This window comes from Myxine glutinosa, chromosome 13 (genome assembly GCF_964187855.1).
Source record: "Myxine glutinosa chromosome 13, kmMyxGlut1.1, whole genome shotgun sequence".
NCBI lineage: Eukaryota > Metazoa > Chordata > Myxini > Myxiniformes > Myxinidae > Myxine > Myxine glutinosa.
In genome coordinates this window covers 86,257,490-86,284,263 of record NC_136273.1, presented here as the reverse complement: position 1 = coordinate 86,284,263, position 26,774 = coordinate 86,257,490, and the positions used below count along the sequence as shown (strand labels likewise).

Here is a 26,774-nt window from a genome sequence, read left to right as displayed (position 1 = left end):
TCCTAAGGGTATTTATTTTGAAAAATGTTGCAATTTTTTTTTTTTTTTGGGGAATTTTTTCGGAAATTTTTTTTTGTTTTCAACTTCAATTGTTTATAAAAGCTAATATCACGTATATTACAAATACATTTGTGCATTATGATTGTTTGAATTATGATTGGTGTAAACCATGACAAAGCAACTCAGGTACAGTCATTTATCTATACTAGGGCATGCCCGTACGTGGGTGCCCGTTCCTTGCCAAAAAAAAAAAAAAACGCTACCCGTACGCTCTACCCCCCCCGTACGCCCGTACGCCCGTAAACAAAAAAAACAACGCTCTTCGCTTCCGCCCTTCGCTCTGACTGAATTGGGAGAAATAATGCGCATAAGAAATCGAGAAATTATTATTTTCTCCGGAAGAAATCGAATTACGAACCGTAATGGCGCACGCGCTCGGCTCGGCTCGCTCTCACATCGGCCACGCCTACGCAACAACGCGTTCTGTGATTGGCTGCCGGAAGTGCAGTCTTCACTGTCCGGAAGGTCGCATATCGCAGTTACGATGAATCGCAAATTAGTTTTAATTAGTTTTAAAACATAGTTGAACGCCAACATAGTTTGCCAACGTGAAATAAATGAATACGCTCTCAAATGTGCCGTCCGAGGCAGAGTCTGTTCGCCACGTTCGGCACACGTGATAGCTCGCTGCTCTCTGATTGGTTGAATCGTTTTTTGGACATAGCTCGGTAACTACTTCTCCGATTAATATGAAACCTTGAAAAGGCACATCCTCGGGTCCCCAGCAATATACCTGGCAAGTTTAAAGTATATCGGACCGGTAGTTGTCGAGAAACAGCGGTCACAGACAAACAGACATACATACATACATACATACATACATACACACAGAGATTACTGGAATTATAGATAGATATCTACAGCTACACATCTGGGCAGTGTCTGTGTTGTTACTTAACGACTCCCTCAAACTTTTGTTTCCGTGGTTGTGGTGTTTTTAATAACGTGGTGGTGGTTTTGAATCACGTGGTGGTGAGGTATTTTGAATTATGTGGTGGTGAGGTGTTTTTAAATGACGTGGTGGTGAGGTGGTTTTAAATCACGTGGTGGTGAGGTATTTATAATTACATGGTGGTGAGGTATTTATAATTATGTGGTGGTGAGGTGTTTTGAATTAGTTGGTGATGAGGTGTTTTGAATTACTTGGTGGTGAGGTGTTTTGAATTACGTGGTGGTGAGGTGTTTTGAATTACGTGGTGGTGAGGTGTTTCAAATTACGTGGTGGTGAGGTGTTTTGAATTACGTGGTGGTGAGGTGTTTCGAATTACGTGGTGGTGAGGTGTTTTGAATTACGTGGTGGTGAGGTGTTTTGAATTACGTGGTGGTGAGGTGTTTTGAATTACGTAGTGGTGAGGTGTTTCAAATTACGTGGTGGTGAGGTGTTTTGAATTACGTGGTGGTGAGGTGTTTTGAATTACGTGGTGGTAAGGTGTTTCAAATTACGTGGTGGTGAGGTGTTTTGAATTACGTGGCTGTGAGGTGTGTTTAATTACGTGGCTGTGAGGTGTGTTTAATTACGTGGCTGTGAGGTGTGTTTAATTACGTGTTTCGTGGCTGTGAGGTGTTTTTAATTTCGTGGCTGTGGGGTGTGTTTAATTACGTGTTTCGTGGCTGTGAGGTGTTTTTAATTACGTGGCTGTGAGGTGTGTTTAATTACGTGTTTCGTGGCTGTGAGGTGTTTTGGAATTTCGTGGTGGTGAAGTGTTTTCAATTACTTGGTGGTGAGGTACAACACAACACAACACAACAACTCAGGTACCGTACAGTCATTATCCTCAGCTAAAATAAGCCCGCTCCTCAGTAACGGCGCGTGGTGAGGCGGGCCAAGCCAAGCTAACGCTAACACACACACACACACACACACACACACACACACACACACACACACACACACACACACACACACACACACACACACACACACACACACACACACACACACACACACACACACACACACACACACACACACACACACACACAATAGGATCTTAATTAAAGAATACTTTTAAACGTCCATAACCTGAGGCTGAGTGCACTTAGTACAGCCGGCTTTGCGTCCTCATCCAAAGGACGACATACTCTGAACTAAAGAGATCATTGTAAGCATTGTATTCTGTACAATGTATTCATTGTATTCTGATACTGATAGGACCGTCAGGAACCGAACCCAAACTATCGGCAAGCACCAACCGAGCTGCTCTGGCGTCCGCACAACATTCCAACAATGCACAACAACCCGCTATCACCTACAAGTGTGAAAACGACGTCCAATGAAGGGTTATGTTCACTGCCGCGGCCTCCACTGTACAACCTAACAAAACGACCGCATGGCGCTCATGTTGACACATGGGAAAAACTAAATCGCGACCATTAGTATTACCACGCATTTACAATATTAACGTAACGGATATTGTATTCACTGAGTACAACGTTTACCTTTCAACAAACAAAGCATTAATCATAATAAACATCAATGATGTAAAAACGTACCTTTAATGTAATTCACCTCAGGTTATACATCGCCAGCATTGCATCGCCCGCTACACCACCTGGGGCTAGCTCTCCATGCGCTGCACAACGGAATTGAGTGCTTGGCGCACTGATCTAAAACTCACTGACTGGATCGCGCATTGGACGCGTGGGATGAAGTCACCGGACGCCATATTGAAGCTCCCATGATGTCGTGCGTTGGCAGATCTTTGTAAACAGAACCCAAAATCGTCATTTATAAAGTCTCCTGAAGCTTTTCTCTCGGAAGTGGTCATCCATAATTATAGTGACTGTAAAAGTCGTACTTTTTTTATTAAGTACTTCACAAAAAATTGTTTGTATGTATTTAAATGTTTAATGACAGTAAAGCGCGGCGTTACGCGCGCTGCTTGTGAGCAAGGAGGAAGCGGACAAGCGGTAACATATAAACGTCTTTATTGTAAGAGCACACTGTAACACTGTACCGCTCCGGGCTGGGCGCCCGGTGTATATCATGAGGCCACGCCTACCTCTCGGGCGTGGCCACCGCCCACTTGGTGCGCGGAATGATGTCACCACGCCAGTGGGCTTTTGTGTCCGCCACACGCGCCCCCCCAGAATTCCCGCGTACCTGGAGGGCCAGTTTGCGGGGCAGACGAATGACCCGGCCGAAGCGCCCCCTGGCGATCGGCGGCGTCCGGGGTGCAGGGATGCCAGGTGGGATGCCCCTGGCTGCCCCTGGGATGGGTGCAGGACCGGGGGGCGGTGTGGTGGCGGGGCTGGGCGGTGCCGGGGGTCCGCCCACAGGAGGGCGGCCCCGACGTGGGGGTCGGGCCACTGGCGGTGGATGGTCCACATCGAGGTGGGCCGGCTTGAGGCGGTCTACCGAAACGCGGTCAGGAGTACCGCCGATGTCCAGGGTGAAGTGCTTCGCCCCGGTCTCCAGCACGCGGAAAGGCCCGTCGTACGGGGGCCGCAGTGGTGTCCGATGGGCATCGTGGCGGACGAAGACGTACTCCGCCGTGCGAAGCTCCGGGGCGACGTGCGTCGGTGGGTGCCCGTGGCATGCCGTTGGCACCGGGGCGAACCTCTGGGCGGTCTCTTGCAGAGCGGAGCGCTGCTGTGCCGCGGACCATGGTGCCGTGGAGTCGGGGAGGAACTCGCCCGGCACCCGCAGTGGTTGCCCGAAGACCAACTCCACCGCAGATGCACGCAGGTCCTCCTTGGGCGCCGTCCGGAGGCCCAGCAGGACCCAGGGGAGCCTGTCGACCCAGCCGCCGTCGCGGAGGGTGGCCCGGAGCGCGGCCTTCAATGAGCGGTGAAATCGCTCACACAGGCCGTTAGCCTGGGGGTGGTAGGCCGTGGTTCGGTGCAGCCGGACCCCGAGCCCCTGCGCAACCGCCCCCCAGAGCTCCGAGGTGAACTGGGGGCCGCGGTCGGATGAGATGTCTGAGGGGGCGCCGAACCGGGCGACCCAGGTGGCCATGAAAGCCTGCGCGACATCGGCTGCCGTTGTCGATGCCAGGGGCACGGCCTCTGGCCAGCGGGTGGTGCGGTCCACCATGGTGAGGACGTAGGTGAAACCCCGCGAGGGGGGCAGAGGTCCCACCAGGTCCACGTGGACGTGGTCAAACCGGCGTTCCGGCACCGTGAACGGGGCCAACGGGGCCTGGGTGTGCCGGTGCACCTTGGCGCGCTGGCACGCGAGGCACGTCCTGGCCCAGCCACGGACGGCCTTCCGGAGGCCATGCCAGACGAACTTGTCGGCGATCAGCCTTTGGGAGGCCCTCGCGCCCGGGTGGGACAGGCCGTGGATGGCGTCAAACACCTGGCGCTGCCAGCCCGTGGGCACGATGGGGCAGGACGCCCGTGGGAGACGTCGCACAAGAGGGCCGCGCCCACGCCGTCGAACGGCACCTCGGTGACGCGGAGGTCCGTGACGGCGGTCCGCAAGGCCTGGACGTCGGGGTCAGCGGCCTGGTCCGCTGCCATCCGGGCATAGTTGATGCCGAGGTGGACTGCGTGGGCGACGGCCCGGGAAAGGCAATCCGCCACCGGGTTGTCCTTCCCCGCGACGTGCTGGATGTCCGTCGTGTACTCGGACACGGCCGAGAGGTGACGCTGCTGCCGGGCCGACCACGGCTCGGTGACCTTGCCCATCGCGAAGATCAGCGGCTTGTGGTCGACGAAGGCAGTGAACGCACGGCCCTCGAGCAGATGGCGGAAGTGCCTGACCGCCAAGTGAAGTCCGAGCAACTCGCGGTCGAAGGTACTGTAACGGCTTTCGGGCGGGCGAAGCTGCCGGCTAAAGAACGCCAGCGGTTGCCAAGCTCCACGCACCCATTGCTCGTGCACCGCGTCCACCGCGTAGTCCGAGGCATCGGTGGTGAGGGCGATCGGTGCATCGGGCGCCGGGTGCGCGAGCATGGTGGCGTTAGCCAAGGCGAGCTTCGCGCCCGTGAACGCCGTGTCCATCTGCTCGGTCCAGGTAACGTCGCCTTTGCCCGGCTTACCTCGGAGAGCTTTGTGCAGGGGGCGCAGGAGCTGGGCGATACGGGGCAGGAACCGATGGTAAAAGTTCACCATGCCCAGGAACTCCTGCAGCCCTCTGATCGTGCGGGGGCGCGGAAACCCCTTCACCGCCTCCACCTTGGCCGGCAGGGGGACGGCTCCGTGCCTGGTGACACGGTGCCCCAGAAAATCGATTGTGGCGGCGCCGAACCGGCACTTTGCGGGGTTCACAATCAGGCCATGCTGGCCCAGGCGTTCGAAGAGCGTGCGGAGGTGGCGTAGGTGCTCTTCGCGGGACGCGCTGCCGACGAGGATATCGTCCAGGTAGACGTAGACAAAATCCAAGTCGCGCAGGACGCTGTCCATCAGTCGCTGGAACGCCTGAGCCACATTTTTCAGACCGAAGGGCATGCGCAGGAACTCGAAGAGTCCGAATGGCGTGATGACCGCCGTCTTCGGGACGTCCTCCGGCCTGACGGGGACCTGATGGTAGCCGCGTATGAGGTCCACCTTCGAGAAGAAGGACCTGCCCGCCAAACGGGCGGAAAAGTCCTTAATGTGGGGGACGGGGTAGCGGTCGGGAGTTGTGGCGTCATTGAGACGGCGATAGACCCCGCACGGTCGCCATCCCCCGCCGGGCTTCGGCACGATGTGCAGCGGCGACGCCCAAGCGCTCTCTGAGCGCCGAACGATGCCGAGTCGCTCCGGGGTAGCGAACGCCGCTTTTGCCACCGCCAGCTTCGTCGGCTCGAGGCGGCGTGCCCGGGCGTAGACCAGTGGCCCGACGGTGGGGATGTGATGGGCCACCCCGTGCTTGACGGCCCCGCCGAGAAGGTGGGCCACGTGAGGGCCGGGAAGCCGGCGAGGAGGCGGGTGAATGCGTCTGCTGCCGGAAGCGTACAGACCAAAGTGGCCGGAACCGAATCGTTCGGCAAACCGCTTGGCAAGCCCCTCGTTGAGCTGGGCAACACACAAGCGAGCGAGCTGAACGTCTCGGCCTGGACAAGCCATCTGCGCTTGACGTCGACCAGGAGCCCATTAGCGCACAGGAAGTCTGCGCCAAGCAGTGCCATGGGCACGTCGGCGGTGACGAACGTCCATCGCAAAACCTGCCCTCCAAACCGCAGAGAGAGGCAGCGTTTTCCGTACGTACGGATGGGCGTCCCGTTCGCGGCAAGCAGCGCGGGGCCCCCAACCGCGGCGTGCTTGTCTGACGTGCCGGCGGGAATGACACTCACCTGCGCTCCCGTGTCGCACAGGTAACGGCGCCCGGAGAAGGTGTCCGTTATGAACAGCAGGCTGCTCGAACGGCCGGCGCTCATCACCACTATTGAGCGCCGGCCCGGGCGTTTCCCGACCCGTTGAAGGAGCACGGCGGATGACACCGCCGAGCTTCGTGGCCGAACTTGGCGTGGAACCAGCACCAGGTGGTGGAGCTGGAGGAGCGCGGCTGGCTCCGCCAGGCCGGTGGAGTTGGCGGGTTTCCCCACGGTGGCGGTTTTCGCCGCGGCGGTGGGCGGGGCGTGGCGGCGTTCACGAGGTGCGTATCAGCATGCTGCGTATGCTGTAGAAGCTGATGCTGTGGAACATGCTGCTGAACATCAGCCTCGAGGGCCGTGACGGCCACGCCGACGCTCGCCCGCGTGTCCGAAGCGGCGAAGTACCTGTCCGCCTCGGCTGCCAATGCTCGGGGTTCCGTTAGCTCGGTCCCGGCCAACGCGAGGCGAACCTGCGCTGGAAGTTGGCGCCGGAAAAGCGCCCGGAATAGCGAACCGGGGGCTTCGTCGCCCAACAGTGACAGCATATGGTCCATTCGGTCCGACGGGTGCGTGTCGCCGAGCTCGGGGAGATCCAGGAGGCGGTCGGCCCGTGCGTCGTCTGTGAGGCCGAACGTGGCTAGGAGTAGTCGCTTGAGTGCCTCGTACTTGTGGCCGTCCGGTGGGTGGCGAAGGACGGACACAACTCGAGCGGCCGTGCCGGGCCCGAGGGAGGCGACGACATGGCAGTAGCGCATGTCGTCGTTGGTGAGGCGCCGAAGCTGAAATTGGGCTTCGGCTTGAACGAACCAGACTTCGGCCTGGGCCTCCCAAAATTCGGGAAGTTTAATCGCCATTGCCTTGTCGTTGGCCATTGCAATGGCGTCGTGTTCGGAAGGATCGCTACGGCAGATCCAACGTCGAGGGTCACCAGTAAAGCGCGGCGTTACGCGCGCTGCTTGTGAGCAAGGAGGAAGCGGACAAGCGGTAACATATAAACGTCTTTATTGTAAGAGCACACTGTAACACTGTACCGCTCCGACACCGGTGGTGTCGCAGCCGGCCGATGTTCTGCCGCTGGTCTTGCCTTCATGGAGCACTTGGCCTTCTGGCTTCCTTAGAAATAAAGAAAGGCGCCAACCGCGTCCATTTCTGAATTGTGGCCGTCAGGGGGCCAACTAAAAGTGGTTCACCTGTATGGCATAGGTGCCACGTTGACCCATAGGTCCATCAACGGGTGGTGCTTGCCCGCAAGAGAATTGCGGTCTATGGTGGGCGGCCACAAAAATTGCGGTCCATATGGTGTATCGATCCAGGCAGCAAGCAGCGAAAGTACAGGCCCACAACTGCGGAGCCAGCACCTCTCTCTCCTCTCTCTCTGCCCCAAAGCCAGATCCTCGGAGGTGGGAGACAAAAGAAGACAAGTGAGTAAGGTGGTAAGGGCGCAAAAGTGCACGCAATACAAGATGATGCACACTGGGGGCACATGGGAACCAGGTGAGACAGGTACGTTCCTACCGTACGCCCCCCCCTCCCCCACCAGGTAACCTACATTGCCCCTCCCTTACCCCTTACTGTATCCACAAAACACAACACTACCCATAAACATCTACTTTACACATCAACAAACGTCCCTACTGTCTTCCCCGTTCCTCCCATAAACCAAATTCGTCTTCTCTCCCTCCTAACCAATCAAATTTGCTATTTCCAACTCTCATCAAAATTTGCCATCTCCAACTCAACATCAAAATTTGCCATCACCAATTCATCATCAGTCCCTCCTAAGGAGGGAGAGATGGAATCACCCCAATGTCTCATCCACGTCGTGATGCGTCTCACCAATCCACACAGCAATTCTCATTTCCTGCACACAGAACAAAGAAAACACAGGTGTGGAGTCATCATCATCACCACAGGTAAGTGGCTGCGTATGGTGTGACAGGTTCATCAATCCTAACTATTTCCTAAATGACTTTAACAACTTTACATTACCCGGGGTCTTTCCCGGCCAATCCATTGGCCAACTTACACTATGGGTTCTAAAAACCAATTCCCATTGACCAAACTGTGGTGCTTCTCAATATTGGGGTCTCACTCCCCCGATTCATCTCCCGGTGCCTCGCACAATTTCTGGGCTGCGACGTGTAGCTCTCCCAGCAGGTCTACCCACCTGCACACCTCCACCACTGCAGTTGCCTCCGAGCTTACCTGCTCCTTACCCTAACCTAACTACCTGGGGAAGGCCCTCTGGCGCTCTCCCCACTCGGTGCCCTCTCTGGCACTGGGCTACCCGGGTCCGTCCTCCGGATCCTCGGGCCCCACTGACAATAACGGCTCCCAGAGCCCACCTGCGGCCTCACCTGGCCGACATCCTCACAGTGGTGGAGTGCCCAACCAACTACACACACTAACAGGCTACACGCCCAGCCATTTCCACAACACTAATGCACCCATCCACAATACCATTCTGCAACCGCACCACAAATGCCAATATCCAACCACAATTTACCTATACCCTCTACCTAACACTTACACTACCCGCCCCGGGTACTCATGAAAGGGGTCCACTCTTCCCCCATCCACACCTTCGCACCATGCACACCACTCCGTACCACTTACTCCAACTCTCTCCACACCACTCATTCTCTGCTCCATATATTCCACACACCTGTACTTGCACACCTGTGCTCTCACACCTGGTGCCACCTGCACCCTTCTCTCCCCAAGCGCATTCGCGCTGATCCACAACACTCACTACTCATACACTGCTCCACACACCTGTCCAGTTCTCACACAGCATCATCTCATCTAACTACTCCCCTCTGAAACTTGCGCTTCCCAGTCGTCCCTTTAAACTATTGCGCTCCCTCGTCATTATAATCCACACTAATCTACCTGCATCCCCACTACAGGTATCATTGTCACTAACTAACCTTAACGTCACCTAATGTCATCTTCGCTAGATCCCTACACACCATATCCTAACCCACCCGGGCTAGTTTTCACTGCCATACACCCCATAAACTATAGCGCATTTGCCCCCCCTGGGAAGGGTGGCAGGGATGCCACCCTTACCCACCATCATATGGCGCGAGTGGGACCTTGTGGGACCACCTCGTATGCGAGTCGTTGCCCGCCTGCCGGACCCCGTGCGTCGCCCCTGGCGGGGTCAGCGCGGGGCCGAACCGGCCGGGCCCCCACAGTACATTACCCCCAAGGGGCTCTCGTGCCTCCCCTGTCCCTTTAACAACTACCCCTGTTGGTGTCGATGCATGGGTCACACTTCCGCAACCCGCTACCCATTCCATACCACCACAACCTTGCTCACCCACACCTCGCACCTCTCGTTCCATACCCTCCGGACCAGCCATACACCTCACTCTTGGCCTCTCACGAACATCCGGGTCTATCTCGATCCCTCAGCTCATTAAATCACCTGGCGCATCATACGCACGACCATATTGGTCACCACTTACACCGGGTCCTCTTCCTCTTCGCTTCTCCTCCATCACCTGCGAATCCCTCATCCGGTTAATGAGCACATCATCACGATCCGAACACAGACTTTGGACCAATTCTTTTATCTCCTCTTTTATCTCTTTCTTATCCCCTCTCCGTCGCTTCTTAATTTCGCTCACCCCTTCTTCCACTTCTTCTAATTTCTGCTTCACCTCTTTTATTTCCCGGTACGTCTCCTCAAGCTCGTCCTCTAAGGCTACCTTGACCGTTTCCATGTGCGTCCTCACCTGCCGGTCCTTCGTCTCCATTACCTCTGTCACCTCGTCCAACCTCGTTGTCAGTCCCTCACGTACCATCTGACATTCCCTCTTCGTCGCTACCAAGTCATTTTTTAGGTCATTTTGTGTCGCTTTTAACCCTCCTATTACCGCTGTGTTCTTCTTTACCTGGTCCGTTAGTTCTTTTTGTCCCTCTGTCAGTTGTTCTACTTCCTGCATCAGGTCCTCTATGCCCCCTTGCAATTTTACAGTCCCCTTTCTCACCTCCTTCTCCATGTGCTCCTTACAGTGCCTCACCTCCTCGCGCACTCCTCCGACCTCCTCACTCACCCCTCTTCTGATCTCTTCTCCCATCACTTGCATCTCCTGCCCAGATGCCACCCTCATCTGCTCCATTTCCTCCCTGTGAGCATCCAGTTTGGTTTCTACCCCCATTCTGACCCCCTCTATCTGCTGCCCCATTTGTTTAACTTCCCTTTCCGCTTGGTCCCTCATGTCCCTCAATTTGCCTTCCATACTGTTTTCTAACCCCTCTAACCCCTTTTGCATCCCTTCCATTTGATTCTCTTGAGCGGCCATTCTGTTTTCTACCCCCATTAACCCCTCCTGTATTTCCCCTAATCTATTGTCTAATCCCTCTATTCTACTCCCTAACCCTCCGATCTGGGCCCCCATGTCCTCCCTCAATTTCTCGCTATTGGACCCCATGTCCTCCCTCATTGCCCCCATACTGTTTTTCATTTCTTCATTATTCTTGTCCATAAGGGCCTTCATTTGCATTAAAAAAAGGTTCAAATCCACCGGTGGCGCTACTACGGCGCGGGCGCCGTGGCCATGTGTGAGGCGCCATTTTGCGCGCCCATAACCTCGTGCGCGACGACGCTATTTTGCGAACCTGCCACCCTCACTGCTTCGCTCTCCTCATGTCCCTCATGTCCCTCAATTTGGTCCTGGATCGACCCTGCCTCACTCTCCTCTACCGGAACCCAGCCGTCTTGATCCGCCATAGCGCGACTTTCAAAATTCGGGTTTTTTTTTTTTTTTGTAAAACACAATCAAATTTCGCCGTTATAATTTCGAGCGCGTGAAACGCGCTCCGGGTCCAATCTCACTTCCCGACACCAATTGTTTCTCTAATAGTACAATTGGTGTTCCAAAATTTGGGCCTAACAAATTTAGTCCCAGGTCCGAATCCAACTCCTGACAACCAATTGTTACGGACACGACTTAGATGTTGCTTGACCGAGCGGAATGGCCGCCGTGTTCGCACAAGTTACCCGATTACACTCGAACGTTGGCCGAATCGCGCTATGCTAAATCAATGAAGGAAAGGACACAACGGCTGGGATTAAGGCAACGACACAAGGGGTACAGTTCTCAAGACCTCCGGAGGAGGATATAATATTGGTTATGCAGAACGGTTAGATTACACGGCAAGAGGTAAAGCACAGAAAGATAAGCACTTAGACACAGTCTTATCTTATTCCCGACAGACCACAGACAAACGGGACAAGACTGACTCACACAGGGATTGATGGCAAGGAAGGGCAGTCAGCCGATAGCTCAAGGTGCACCTTGGCTCAGGGGCAGAATCGACCCGGTCCGGTCCAGAGAGGCGGGGAGGTATTTCTCAGCGCTAGGAGGTGGCGTCCTTTCTTCTCCAAGCTGAGGCGCATCTGACGTCACCTCCCTCTTCCTGCGCATGTCCAGCGGGGAGTGACACGCCCTCGGCTCGTTAGCTCCGCCCCAGATGGAATCGGTCCGCCGCCTCCATTGGGTGCGGGGGGGGGGGGGGGTTACCGGGCTCCGCCCTTGACGAGGAGCTGACAGCGAGCCCCTGCGTGGTAACCCCGTCGGAGCACATGTTCAATGGCGGCTAACCAAGCCGGAGTGAGGACGCACACTCCCCGCGCCGCTGCCGCGCCGCCGCCGCTGTTGTTGTTGTTGGTGTTGTTGTTCCATGAGGAAGAGATGCGGGGAGGTATTGGGAGGTCCTAAACTTACTAACGGTGCCATACAATCACATTCTGGTGCAACGAAGAGTCAGAATTAATGGAAACGAGTCCTTAACTGACATAGACTAAGAATAACTAGCAAGATGTCCTATAGTTGTCTACGTGAGATGCGGTGAACCTGGGCACGACATTTAATGGGGGAAAAAGGGGAAGGTCGGGGCTACAGAGTGTTGTTTACAGACAATGGGACTAGGGAATGGGGGATTGGGGATAGTTGGGGAGTATTGGGGAAATAGGGGAATATTTACAAGCGGATATGGATGGAGGCCAAATCCCATATCCGCAACAATATGTATGTGTATGTGTGGGTGTGTATATGTGTGTTTATATATGTGTGTGTGTGTGTGTGTGTGTGTGTGTGTGTGTGTGTGTGTGTGTGTGTGTGTGTGTGTGTGTGGATGTGGGTGTGTATATGTGTGTTTGTGTGTATATATGTGTGTTTATGTGTGTGTGTGTGTGTGTGTGTGTGTGTGTGTACATATGTGTGTGTGTGTATGTGTGTGTGTGTATGTGTGTGTGTGTATATGTGTTTATATGTATATGTGTGTGTGTGTGTGTGTGTGTGTGTGTACATATGTGTGTGTGTGTGTATGTGTGTGTGTGTGTGTGTGTGTGTGTATGTGTGTGTGTGTGTGTGTGTATGTGTGTGTGTGTGTACATATGTATGTGGGTGTGTGCGTATGTGTGTGTGTACATATATGTGGGTGTGCGTGTGTGTGTGTGTGTATATGTATGTGGGTGTGTGTGTGTGTGTGTGTGTGTGTGTGTGTGTGTGTGTATGTGTGTGTGTGTACAAAATATGTGCAATATGTCATGAACAAGACGCGCATGTGGTGCTGTGCACACACGACTCGATTGCCAGAGAGGTAGGCCACAACGCGTGGATACAAACAGGAGTCTTTATTACAAGCTCGCATATCAGCACTGGGCGGGCTCGACCTTAGAGCCCGCATATATGTCCCGAGGCCACGCCTTGCCCCCGGGCGTGGCCGATCGGCCGAAAGGCGGGGCATGTATTTCAGTTCCCCGCCTGGACGCTCGCGCCACCCACTGGTGCGCGAAATTATTGACCCTTGTGCCCGCCACATGCGCCCCCCCAGAATTCCCGCGCACCTGAAGGGTGAGCTTGCGGGGAAGCCGGATGATCCGGCCGAAACGCCCCCTGGCGATGCGTGCAGGGCTGGGGGTAGCGGGACGGCGGGGCTGAGGGGTGCCGGGGGTCTGACCGCCGGGGGGCGGCCTCGACGCTGAGGCAGAGCTGCTTGCGGGGGGTGGTCCAGATCGAGGTGGGCCGGCTTGAGGCGGTCCATGGAGATACGATCCAGGGCACCGCCGATGTCCACGGTGAAATGTTTGTCCCCGGTCTCCAGCACGCGGAAGGGCCTGTCGTACGGGGGCCGCAGCGGTGCCGGGTGGGCATCGTGCCGGACGAAAACGTACTCCACCGTGCGAAGCTCCGGGGCGACGTGGGAGGACGGGCAACCGTGGTGTGCCATCGGCACCGGGGCGAACCTCCGGGCGGTCTCCTGCAGGGTGGAGCGCTGTTGTGCCACGGACCAAGGAGCCGTGGAGTCGGGGATAAATTCGCCCGGTACCCGCAGCGGTTGTCCGAAGACCAGCTCCGCCGAGGCCGCACGCAGGTCGTCCTTTGGCGCTGTCCTGAGGCCCAGCAGGACCCAGGGGAGCCTGTCGGTCCAGCTGCCGTCGCGGAGGCTGTCCCGGAGCGCGGCCTTCATCGAGCGATGAAAGTGCTCGCACAGGCCGTTGGCCTGGGGGTGATAGGCCGCGGTGCGGTGCAGTTTGACGCCGAGCCCTTGCGCCACTGCGCCCCAGAGCTCCGAGGTGAACTGGGGGCCGCGGTCGGACGAGATGTCCGAGGGGGCACCGAACTGGGCAACCCAAGTGGCGATGAAGGCTTGCACCACATCAGCCGCAGACATCGCCACCAATGGCACGGCCTCCGGCCACCGTGTGGTGCGGTCCACCATGGTGAGGAGGTGGGTGAACCCCCGCGAGGGGGGCAGAGGTCCCACCAAGTCGACGTGGATGTGGTCGAACCGACGCTCGGACACCGTAAACGGGGCCAACGGGGCCTGGGTGTGGCGGTGGACCTTTGCGCGCTGGCACGCGAGGCACGTCCTGGCCCTGTCACGGACGTCCTTCCTGAGGCCATGCCAGACGAACTTCGCCGCGACGAGCTTCTGGGAGGCCTTCGTGCCCGGGTGGGACAGGCCGTGGATGGTGGCGAAAACCGGGCGCTGCCAGCCAGCGGGCACGATGGGGTGAGGCCGGCCGAGGGAGACATCGCACAGGAGGGCCGCGCCTGCGACGTCGAACGGCACCTCGGTGACGCGGAGGCCCGTGATGGCGGTCTGCAAGGCCTGGACGCCGGGGTCGGCGGTCTGGTCCTCCGCCATCCGGGCATAGTCGATCCCGAGGTGGACCGCGTGCGCGACGGACCGGGAAAGGCAATCCGCCACCGGGTTGTCTTTACCGGCGACGTGACGGATGTCCGTCATGTACTCGGACACGGCAGAGAGGTGACGTTGCTGCCGGGCCGACCTCGAGCAGATGGCGGAAGTGTCAGACCGCCAGGTGGAGCCCGAGCAGCTCGCGGTCGAAGGTTCTGTAGCGGTTTTCGTGCGGGCGAAGCTGCCGGCTAAATAACGCCAGGGGCTGCCAAGCACCACGCACCCACTGCTCGTGCACCGCACCCACCGCGTAGTCCGACGCGTCGGTGGTGAGGGCGATCGGTGCATCGGGCGCCGGGTGCGCCAGCATGGTGGCATTGGCCAAGGCCAGCTTTGCGCCCGCAAATGCCGCGGCCATCGGCTCCGACCAGGCGATGTCACCTTTGCCCGGCTTCCTCCGGAGGGCCTCGTGCAGGGGGCGGAGGAGCTGGGCGACGCGGGGCACGAAGCGGTGGTAAAAATTGACTATGCCCAGGAATTCCTGGAGCCCCTTGATCGTGCGGGGGCGTGGAAAACTTTTCGGCCTCCACCTTGGCCGGTAAAGGGATGGCCCCATGCCTGGTAATGGGGTGCCCCAAGAAGTCGATGGCGGCGATGCCGAAGCGGCACTTTGCGGGGTTGATGATCAGGCCATGCTGGCCCAGGCGTTCGAAAAGTGTGCGGAGGTGGAGCAGGTGCTCCTCCCGGGATGCGCTCGCGACTAGGATGTCATCCAGGTAGACATAGATGAAAGGTAATTCGCGCAAGACGCTGCCCATGAGCCTCTGGAACACCTGGGCCGCATTCTTCCACCCAAAAGGCATCCGCAGGAACTCAAAGAGGCCGAAAGGGGTGATGACGGCCGTCTTTGGGACATCGTCCGGTTGTACGTGGACCTGGTGGTAGCCCCGGATGAGGTCCACCTTGGAGAACACGGTCGTGTTTGCCAACCGGGCAGAAAGGTCCTGGCTATGCGGGACCGGGTAGCGGTCGAGGGTGGTGGCATCATTGAGCCGGCGGTAGTCACCGCACGGCCGCCATCCGCCACCGGGCTTCGGCACAATGTGCAGAGGAGAGGCCCAAGCGCTGTTGGAGCGCCGTACGATACCCAGCTGTTCCAGCATGGCAAACTCCGCTTTCGCCACGGCGAGCTTCGTGGGGTCGAGGCGGCGTGCCCGGGCATAGACCGGTGGCCCGACCGTGGGGATATGGTGCTCCACCCCGTGTTTGACGGCCACCGCTGAAAAGGTGGGCCGCGCGAGGGCCGGGAAACTGGCGAGGAGGCGGGTAAACTCGTCCGCTGCCGGAAGCGTTCAGGCTAACCTTGCCGGGACGGAACCTTTCAGCAAGCCGCTTGCCAAGCCGTTCGGTGAGCCACTCATCGAGCTGCTCAACGAGCCACTCAGCGAACAAGCGAGCGAGCTGAAGGTTTCGGCCTGGATGAGACGTCTGCACTTAACGTCGACCAACAGCCCATGTGCACATAGGAAGTCCGCGCCGAGCAGGGCCATTGGCACGCTGGCGGTGACGAACGACCATTGGAAGCGCTGCCCTCCGAACCGCAGTGAGAGGCAACGCTTCCCGAATGTGCGGATGGGAGTACCGTTGGCGGCAAGCAAAGCGGGGCCCCGGCCCGCGGCTTGCTTGTGGGACGCGGAGGCAGGGAGGATGCTTACCTGCGCTCCCGTGTCGCAAAGAAAACGGCGCCCGGACGAGGTGTCCGTGATGAACAGGAGTCTGCCGGAATGGCCGACGCTCATGGCCGCAAGTGAGCGCCGGCCCGGTCGTTTCCCGACCCGTCAAAAGAACACGGCGGGCGGCACGTTTTAGCCTTGCGGCCGAACCTGGCATGGTAGTAGCACCAGGTTTGCGGCGGCGGCGGCCGCGTCGGCCATGCCAGCGGCGGTGGTGGTGGCGGCGGCGGTAGTGGGCGGGGCATAGCAGCGGCCACGAGGGAAGCAGGGGGCGCTGGAGCCGCCGCACCGGGATCCACTACGGCAGCACCGTAAACCGACCGCGTGTCGCAGGCCGCGAAAAATTTGTCGGCCTCTCCAGCCAGGGCGCGGGGTTCCGTGATGTTGGAACCGGCCAGCGTGAGGCACACCTGTACAGGTAGCTGGCGGAGGAAAAGTGCGTGGAACAAGAAATCCGGGCGCTGGTCTCCAAGCAGGGACAGCATGAAATCCATCCGGACGGATGGTCGTGTGTCGCCGAGGACGGGAAGGTCCAGGAGGCGGTCGGCACGGGGTGGGGTGGGGAGGGAGTGGGGTGGGTGGGGAGGGGGTGGGGTGGGGTTGCAGGATGCAGGGAAGGGGTGAGGATAAGGAGACGAGGGGAGGAGTTGGAGGGAAGGGATGGGGTGGTTGGAAGGACCCCACGTTGCCCGGCAACACCGTGTGCTAGTAATAAATAATATAACACTTCCATTGCAATTGGCACTTCAACATTCGGCCATTAGGACCATCAAAGCCTGTGTGTGTGTGTATGATTGCCAATATATGGTTATTTTTTTGTCCGTTATCTATCCTTTTTTTGAATGATGAGCGTCAGCAGGGAAGCAGCACATAGTAGGGGAGCCTGACCTCAAAATTATGCAAAATAAGGATTTTTCCATACCGGCGTGCTGTAAAATTTCCATGGGTGGGGTTGTGTAGGCCTAGGCATCCCGCACAGGAATAGTTTGGTCTGCTCTGCATTTGCTCTTGCGAAATCCAAATTTTTGGGGGTTATTTGAACTTAAGGGACCACGTAATTGATCCCAAAAGGTAGGGGTAGGGGAAATCAAAATCCGATTTTCAACAGGTTTACTATAAAGGAAACCATGCATGTTGGGTACCATTAGAAAGGTCTTGATAATACCTACCGAATGGTACTATGCAAATGAGTAGGTCAATACTGATGACGTCATCAGAGGTCAAAAGGTCATTTTTTTTGGCCGAGGTGAAAATCTAAGGGGTTCGATCTTAAAATGGCCACTGGTGCAAAACTAAAAGAGATAAATGGATGAAAATAACACTGATTTATGTTGACATATAGGGTAAGTTTTTTATAACAATAAACATTACAAATACCTTGAGGTTTTGGAATTAACCCCTTGTGTTTGAAACACAAATTTCATAAAAACGACAATCCTCGGGATTTTTCTAGCATTAAGACAAGACAACCCCAGGACTTTCTATATTATGATTTTAACCAGATATCTTATTGAAATAGCATTTATCTCTTAGAAGGTGTATCAACCCTTAATGCACCAATTTAGTAACAGTGGATGCATTTTAACCCTCAGTGTACGGAATGCCAAGTTTGTGGTAAAACTACGCATAAAAAAACGTAAGAGTAAATCTCTCAGGCTCTCTTTAGTGAGTTATGGGTACTATAGTATTCCTGCATTTTTTCTTGTGTCGCTTAAGATCAGACAGTATCTCTTGAAATTAGTAGATGAGGGAACAAAGGTAAGACAAACAATCATTGATTTCACTGATAAGTGACTATAATGTCGCGCGGCCACCTTTGATTAAAATCAGGTGGTCACGGAAGCCAAGGCCTTAGCTCTCGAGGCGAAACTCAATGGCGGACTCCAAAAACAAAAGCTACACCAAAGCGCGCGGGATGGAGGGAGGCGCGAGAGCCCTGCAGCCTTCACAGGTATACATCTTAACCCGACAAACCGGACTACACAGAACTTATTGCAAGGTAGATTCCCTATGTTACCTATTCGAAGCATGTTACCTATTCAGATCTACCTGGCTCTAGATATTGCTCTACCCTACCGACAAACACTATGTATGTTGCATAATGAGATAGCGGGGCAAAACGGGATAGTGGATTTCTGCTGTCCCTAATGAGTTACCATCTGTCGAAGGATGGCCTAACTATTCCTTGATAGCAGAGCCTTTTGTTTTGAGCAGATAAAGGAGAACCTATGATAAACTAGAGCTTCCAGGGAAGCAGAACTCAACTGAACTGACTGGACAACTTTAAAGTAGGTCAGTTGTCTGTACTAGATTTGACTTAAATGAAAAGCCAACAACCTTGTGTCATAATTTTAAGGTCCTTGTATCCTTATACTTGTCCTTGTTTTACAATTGATACAATGTTACACTTTGCAACAATGTTGCAGAAATATAGTTGTGTGTGTGTGTGGTAAGAGTCTCACACACCAAGTTTGATCAACCTCCATAAATATTTGTGGATGTTAAAGTCTTAACGTCGTTTCGGAGCTGAAAACAATATGGCGGCCTATGGCGGCCTTTTTGTGACAGATCGGGTTGAAATGCAATAGCGACCTACCTTGTGTAGTAAGGGTTAAACACTCTAAGTTTGATCAAAATCTGTTAATATTTGTGGATGCTAGAGTGTTAACGTCGTTTTCATGATCAAAAACAAAATGGTCGCCTACGTCCGCCATTTTTCAACGGATAGGGCTGAAATGTAATACCAACCTGGTCCTTGGGGTAAGGATGCTGCAAGTCAAGTTTGATCAGAATCGGTTGATATTTGTGGACGCTGGAGTGTTAATGTCGAAAAGTTAACGGACGACAGATGACAGACGACGACGACAGACGACGGACGCCGGAGGGTTCAGTATGTGATGAACTCAACTGGACAGTAGTCCAGTTGAGTTAAAAACCGATGCTTGCTGTCTAACATGTCTAAGGCTGTGACATAGCGTGTTTGCCTCATGACTCCTCCTGATCAATCCTGGTTCTTTTTCAGGCTTTTTCTGGTCCTTGGCCAACTATGGCAATGCAGAGGATGGAACGCTGCACGTTGGACAGAAGAGAGGGTGTCCTGTTGGTGGCACGGACTATGGAATTTGTATCATATGTCAAAAGTCAACACAAAGTTGTTTGTCAAATCTCACGAAAGCTGGCTACCCTGGTTTGTTGCATGCAGTGTCCAATTTGGATGATAATGTTGCACGCCGCCTCACTGAAGATATTGGGGACGAAGATTTGTTTTTGGAGAAACGTCCAAAGTACCACAGTGTTTGCCATAGCCAGTACACCAACAAGAAGTCCGTAAACCAGAAAAAGAAGAAGATGGCCGAATTTGCTGAGGAGAGTGCCGAAGAAGTCCGCCGTACAACTACCCGATCGAAACTAGATTCCAAAGTGGACTTGAAATCTGTGTGCTTTGTTTGTGGGAAGGACAGAGACAAGAAGGAAAATCGGAAGCTGATTCTAGTTGCAACTGCAGAAAGACAAATCTCAATTTGGACTAGAGCAAAAGAACTAAATGACCAGAAAATGTTACACCTCCTACAAGGTACGAGTGATGGCTGGATTGATATGATTGCCTATGATTTCAAGTACCATAAACTTTGTTTGGACAATTTCATAAATCAGAGGGGTCTAGGTAAGATGAAAGAGGCCGAGGTTTCTTGCGCTGGCGTTTTCGAAGCTGGCTTCAAATGGCTAGTTTCTGAGATAGAACAACAGTTGTTTGGGGAGGGTACATTATATCTTGTTTCTCATCTGCGTGATATGCTTTGCAACTGGTTAAGAGAAAACGATGCTGATAACCCCTTATCATACCGCAACTGTCGTCTAGAGCAACGCTTTCAAAATCATTTCGGAGACCGGGTCATGATAATCCTCCAACCTCAAGGCATTTCCAATTGGCTGTGTTCATCTGGTTTATCTATTGCAACAGTTTATAAGAAATCAGAAAATTGAAAGGCGAGTTGGAAGAATCAATATTCATAGAGGATGGAGATGGTGGTCGTGAAACTGCCACTGAGCAAGAAATTATTGACAAGCCGCAATCATACAGCAGCATTGCTGAATCATTTCACACTGCAAAGTCTATTCGTTGTCAGGTCAAGTCTGCAACCTCCGAGATGACAAAATGTCGACAGTCTAGTGAATCTGATGTTGAAGCAAACATTGTGATTTCCTATGAATATGCCCTTCGTTCAAGTTGTGTCCCTTGTGACTTGTACAATCATGTTGCCTGGATGGTAAGTGATGCTGGCGATGACTTGGGGCCTGATGGTCGGGTTCAATTAGACACAAAGATGCATGAGAAAGTTCTCAACCTCACCCAAGATATATGTGCTGCAATTGCAAACACACAGACACCAAAGCAGATTGGAACTGCCATCCACGTTATAAAGCAGATGAGAAGTAAAGACACTGTGACTTTACTGAATCGCCTTGGTAATTGTATAAGTTACACTGATGCGCAGAGATACATTGCATCCATGGCGAGAGAAGTGGATCAGCAAGAAGACAGGCAGGGATTTTTCATTCCCACCACTGTGGATTCACCACTGTGGTTCTGAAGGAACTGTGGATTCAAAAGAAAACAAGGCCACAGAATCCGGATGCCACAACAACTGTATACCTCCCATGCCACACCATTTCCAGACAACGGACTTCAACGTTTCCAACAGTGGATGTCACAGCAATGATCTTGGCCGTTACATCCTAATGGGATGTGACACTGTATCCTATCCTTACCACATTGGGAAAAAGCGTGCCCTTGTAGCGGTTACCGCTGGATGTACATAATCGCCTTGCACCGGCCAGAACACGGCCAGACGCGCCTCTCCCGGGCATGCCCGGACTCACTGTTCCCGGGCACGCCCGAACCTCCTGGGCACGCCCGGTCTCGTCTTTCCCCGGGCATGCCCGCTCTCGCCTTTCCAGGGCTCGCCCAGAGCGTCCGGGCATGCCCGCTATCGCCTTTCCAGGGCTCGCCCAGAGCGTCCGGGCATGCCCGCTATCGCCTTTCCAGGGCACGCCCAGAGCGTCCGGGCATGCCCGCTATCGCCTTTCCAGGGCTCGCCCAGAGCGTCCGGGCATGCCCGCTATCGCCTTTCCAGTGCTCGCCCAGAGCGCCCGGGCACGCCCAGCCTCGACTTGCCAGGCCGCAGCCAAACACGCCCGGGCAGGTCCAGACTCGCCTTTCCAAGGCTCGCCCTTGATACCCGGGCATGCCCGGTATAGCTTTTGCCGGGCAAACTTCCCGACATAAATGTGTATATATATTGTTGCCCGAAAAACGGGCTTGTCAGAATACCTGAGCTGTTTTGTTTCAATAAAGCAACTCGGACGAATTCCGTCTTTGGTCGCGTCAATTCTTTCGACTCGCGTTGGAGCGCAGTTCCTTCATTGGTGACCCCGACGTGATACGGCAGTGACGCTTAAACTGCCTACCCTCTGGGAGACTCACGCGGCTGTTTGGTTCGCCCAGGCGGACTCCCAGTTCGCCCTGCGAGGCATCGCCGCGGAATTGCTCCAACGCGTCGAATTCGGCCTTTGCCACGGTGAGCTTGGCTGGGTCGAGGCGGCGGGCCCTGGCGTAGACCGGCGGGCCCGTAGTGGGTATGTGGTGCTCGATCCCGTGCCGCACCGCGACGGCCGAAAACGTCGGCCGCATGAGCGCCGGCCACTCGGGCAACTTGCTGTTTATTCGGGACAAAGCGTCTGGACGGCGTTTCCTGTGCGACACCGGCGCCCAACTGAGCGTCATACCTGCCTCCGAGCAGGACAGGCTGGACGCAGTTTGCGGCCCCTCTTTGGTCGCTGCTAATGGCTCGGCCATACGCACTTTCGGCCCACGCGTCGTCACCCTCTGCTTCGGCAGCCAGCGCTTTCAATGGACTTTTGTTACCGCCAGCGTCCCCGTGGCTTTGCTGGGCGCCGACTTCCTCTGCGCGCACGGGCTGCTGGTCGACGTCAAACGACGTCGCCTTGTCCACGCCGAGACCTTCAACTCCCTGGCGTGCACAATGAGCAGCTCCGCGCCGACCGAACTGGCATGCGCCCTCCCGGCAAAAAACGAGTTCGCTCGCCTGCTCGTGGAATTCCCGGCCCTCACGCGGCCGACGTTTTCGGCCGTCGCGGTGCGGCACGGGATCGAGCACCACATACCCACTACGGGCCCGCCGGTCTACGCCAGGGCCCGCCGCCTCGACCCAGCCAAGCTCGCCGTGGCAAAGGCCGAATTCGACGCGTTGGAGCACCTCGGCATCGTGCGGCGCTCCGATAGCGCGTGGGCCTCGCCACTGCACATCGTGCCAAAGCCGGGGGGTGGATGGCGCCCGTGTGGCGACTACCGCCGTCTCAATGACGCTACCACCCCCGACAGGTACCCGATCCCGCATATTCAGGACTTTTCCGCCCGTTTGGCGGGATGGGTCATCTTTTCGAAAATTGACCTGATACGGGGCTACCACCAGGTACCTGTCCGGGCGGCCGACGTCCCGAAGACGGCCGTCATCACGCCGTTCGGCCTGTTCGAATTTTTGCGGATGCCGTTTGGCCTCAAGAACGCGGCCCAGGCGTTCCAGCGCTTGATGGACGGCGTGCTGCGCGACCTGCCGTTTCTTTTCGTCTATCTGGATGACATCCTCGTCGCCAGCACGTCCCGCGCCGAGCACCTCCTCCACCTCTGAACACTGTTCGGTCGCCTCAGCGAGCACGGCTTAATTGTCAACCCGGTCAAATGCCACTTCGGCGCGACGACCGTTGACTTTTTGGGCCACCGCATCACCAAGACCGGGGCCGTGCCGCTGCCGACCAAGGTCGAGGCCATCACCACGTTCCCGCGTCCCCGTTCCATCAAGGCCCTCCAAGAGTTCCTCGGCATGGTGAATTTTTATCACCGATTCGTGCCCCGCGCTGCTCAGCTCATGCGGCCCCTTTACGAGGCCCTCCGGGGCAAGCCGGCCAAGCATGACATTGTTTGGTCCGCGGCCATGGACGCGGCCTTCGCCAGTGCCAAACGGGCCCTCGCCGACGCAACGCTGCTGGCTCACCCGGTGCTCAACGCGCCCATCGCCCTCACTACGGACGCCTCCAACTACGCGGTGGGCGCCGTCCATGAGCAATGGGTGGACGGGGTTTGGCAGCCACTCGCTTTTTTCAGCCGGCAACTCCGGCCGAACGAGGTAAACTACAGCACGTTCGACCGCGAGCTGCTCGGGCTATTCCTGGCCGTTCGCCATTTCCGACACCTCCTGGAGGGCCGCCCGTTCACGGCTTTCGTCGACCACAAGCCGTTGGTCTACGCAATGGCTAAGGTCACGGAGCCGTGGTCGGCCCGCCAGCAGCGCCACCTCTCCGCCGTGTCGGAGTTCACCACGGACATCCAGCACGTCGCCGGCAAAGACAACGCCGTGGCCGACTGCCTTTCGCGGGCCAGCGCGAACGCGGTCCACCTCGGTGTGGACTTCACGCTCATGGCGGCTGACCAGACCACCGACGCCTCGGTGCAGGCACTCCGCGTGGCGGACACGGGCCTCCGCCTGGCCGACATCCCCGTCGCGGGCACCGTCCTGCTCTGCGACGTCTCCCAGGGCCAGCCTCGCCCCATCGTGCCCGTTTCCTGGCAGCGCCGCATCTTCGCCTCCATCCACGGCCTTTCTCACCCGGGCTGGAAAGCTTCTCAGAAGCTGGTGTCGGCGCGTTTCGTCTGGCACGGCCTTCGACGAAACATCCGCGACTGGGCCAACGCCTGCACGGCCTGCCAGCGAGCCAAGGTCCACCGCCACACCCAGGCCCCGCTGGCACCTTTCGCCGTGCCTGAACGGCGTTTTGACCACGTCCACGTGGACCTGGTGGGTCCCCTGCCCCCCTCGCGGGGGTTCACCCACCTGCTCACCATGGTGGACAGGACCACCAGGTGGCCGGAGGCCGTGCCCCTCACCTCCACCACCACCGCCGACGTGGCGCAGGCGTTCATCGCCACCTGGGTCACGCGCTTCGGCGCACCAGCGGACATCTCGTCCGACCGCGGCCCACAGTTCACGTCTGAGCTTTGGGGCGCGGTCGCCCGTTCGTTGGGGGTCACGCTGCACCGCACCACGGCCTACCACCCCCAAGCCAATGGGTTGTGCGAGCGGTTTCACCGCTCCATGAAGGCCGCACTCATGGCCGGCCTTCAGGACGACGGTTGGGCCGACCGGCTGCCGTGGGTCCTTTTGGGCCTTCGCACGGCCCCCAAGGAAGACCTCCAGGCATCCGCCGCCGAGCTCGTCTACGGCCAGCCACTCCGCATCCCGGGCGAATTCGTGCCTGACGCTACCAGTCCCTGGTCCGCCGCTCGCCAGCGCTCGGACCTCCAGGAGGCCGCCCGACGATTTGCCCCCGTGCCAACGTCCCACCACGGTGGCCCCCAGTCCTACGTCCCCCCGGCGCTTTGCACAGCGGAGTACGTCTTTGTGCGTCATGACGCGCACCGGGGGCCACTCCGGCCGCCGTACGACGGGCCTTTCCAGGTCCTGCGACGGGGCGACAAGTCTTTCATCGTCGACTTCGGCGGCCGGCCGGACCGGATTTCTGTGGACCGCCTCAAACCAGCGCACATGGACGTCGACCGACCACCACGGTTGGCCCTTCCTCCGCGGCAAGGCCGCCCCCCGTCCACAGTTCCCCCCGCTCGACTACCCACCACCACGTCAGACCCCTCCCCACGACCCTCCAGGGGTCGCTTCGGCCGGGTCATCTGGACCCCCCTTAAATTGACCCTGCCGGTGCAGGTCGATTCTGGAGGGGCGTGTGTAGCGGTTACCGCTGGATGTACATAATCGCCTTGCACCGGCCAGAACACGGCCAGACGCGCCTCTCCCGGGCATGCCCGGACTCACTGTTCCCGGGCATGCCCGAACCTCCCGGGCACGCCCGGTCTCGTCTTTCCCGGGCATGCCCGCTCTCGCCTTTCCAGGGCTCGCCCAGAGCGTCCGCGCATGCCCGCTATCGCCTTTCCAGGGCTCGCCCAGAGCGTCCGGGCATGCCCGCTATCGCCTTTCCAGTGCTCGCCCAGAGCGCCCGGGCACGCCCAGCCTCGACTTGCCAGGCCGCAGCCAAACACGCCCGGGCAGGTCCAGACTCGCCTTTCCAAGGCTCGCCCTTGATACCCGGGCATGCCCGGTATAGCTTTTGCCGGGCAAACTTCCCGACATAAATGTGTATATATATTGTTGCCCGAAAAACGGGCTTGTCAGAATACCTGAGCTGTTTTGTTTCAATAAAGCAACTCGGACGAATTCCGTCTTTGGTCGCGTCAATTCTTTCGACTCGCGTTGGAGCGCAGTTCCTTCACCCTTAAAGTGGCATTTGAATGCACAGATGTCCTCGATCCTCTTGGCAGCGATGCTGACTGTGACACAGACTTGGACCCCAACCTCAGACATATTCCAATCAGCCAGACTATTGTACTTTGCCTTGTATGGCAGGAAGGATTTCAATGGTACCTTAGACGAACTGCGCTGCCATCTGTTTATCACGCGCAAAGGAGATCTACGTTCCCTTCCTTGCACTGAGGATGCCTTTAAACACCATATTCTCCATGTCTTGCAACACCTCGCACTCTGCAAGCGGGCAGTCCAGACAAATCCATCCCTTCCAGATGCATCACAATTTGGTAGGACCTTGCATGACGGTTGCTTAGTTGCCCTAAGGATGACCAAGCCATCAAAACCGGGCATTATTCGGACATTCCGCAGATGCATGAAAAGAAAATGCAGGGGCAACTGAGCCTGCAGACAGGCTGGAACAGAGTGCAGCATTGCCTGTTTGTGTGCAGGAGACCCACTAAAATGCAACCGATTCGAAAAGTAATTTCCTACTTTTCATACATGTTTGAATCTGTACTGTTAAGAGCCATCCGCCTATCTCCATCTTCAATGTTATAACCGGTCTTTCCATACTATGTCACTGTGCCAATGAAAGGCTATCCGATATATAATCTAGACTAGGCTGGATGCATAACCAGCGATAATGTTGCTTATGGACCCACGAGTGTCTGAAATGGTTGTTGATCAAATTTGCCTGAATTAAAGGCTACAAATCTTAGAGTTACATGTATAGTCACTTATCAGTGAAATCAATGATTGCTTGTCTTACCTTTGTTCCCTCATCGACTAATTTCAAGAGATACTGTCTGTTCTTAAGCGATACAAGGAACAATGCAGGAATACTATAGTACCCATAACTCACGCAATACAACGAACAATGCAGGAATACTATAGTACCCATAACTCACGCAATACAAGGAACAATGCAGGAATACTATAGTGCCCATAACTCACGCAATACAAGGAACAATGCAGGAATACTATAGTACCCATAACTCACGCAATACAAGGAACAATGCAGGAATACTATAGTACCCATAACTCACGCAATACAAGGAACAATGTAGGAATACTATAGTACCCATAACTCACGCAATACAAGGAACAATGCAGGAATACTATAGTACCCATAACTCACGCAATACAAGGAACAATGCAGGAATACTATAGTACCCATAACTCACGCA

The 26,774-nt window shown here is 55.9% G+C and overlaps 1 protein-coding gene across 4 annotated transcripts in view; it reads right to left on the bottom strand.

Moving 5' to 3' along the window:
• Positions 1 to 26,774, bottom strand: part of LOC137439072 (uncharacterized) — a 68,159-nt gene that overhangs the window by 38,348 nt on the left and 3,037 nt on the right. The window contains exon 1 of one of the 4 annotated variants that reach the window (XM_068134744.2): positions 2,554 to 2,649. The exons of 1 other annotated variant lie outside the window; for it this stretch is intronic. The gene's annotated coding sequence lies outside the window, so the exon portion shown is untranslated. Of the gene's footprint in view, positions 1 to 2,309; positions 2,458 to 2,553; positions 2,650 to 26,774 lie in introns of those variants that run through there. 2 more of the 4 variants (XM_068134742.2, XM_068134746.2) reach the window with 2 other exon arrangements.